This window comes from Myotis brandtii, unplaced genomic scaffold (assembly GCF_000412655.1).
Source record: "Myotis brandtii unplaced genomic scaffold, ASM41265v1 scaffold634, whole genome shotgun sequence".
In the NCBI taxonomy this organism is placed as follows: Eukaryota; Metazoa; Chordata; class Mammalia; order Chiroptera; family Vespertilionidae; genus Myotis; species Myotis brandtii.
Window position 1 is genome coordinate 460,570 of NW_005370427.1, and position 220 is coordinate 460,789.

The window sequence follows — 220 nt, forward strand, 5'->3', positions numbered from 1 at the left end:
CCAGCTCCTCCATCTCCGGGACCAGCTCCTCCGTCTCCCGGACCAGCTGGCCCACCTCCCGGACCAGCTCCTCCATCTCCGGGACCAGCTCCTCCGTCTCCGGGACCAGCTCCTCCATCTCCGGGACCCCGGGACCACCTCCGTCTCCGGGACCAGCTCCTCCGTCTCCGGGACCAACTCCTCCGTCTCCGGACCAGCTCCTCCATCTCCGGGACCACCA

The 220-nt window shown here is 70.0% G+C and overlaps 1 pseudogene; it reads right to left on the bottom strand.

Annotated features, from left to right (window-relative positions):
• Positions 1-118, bottom strand: part of LOC102240896 — a 79,133-nt pseudogene extending 79,015 nt beyond the window's left edge.
• Between the last annotated feature and the right edge of the window lie 102 nt (positions 119-220).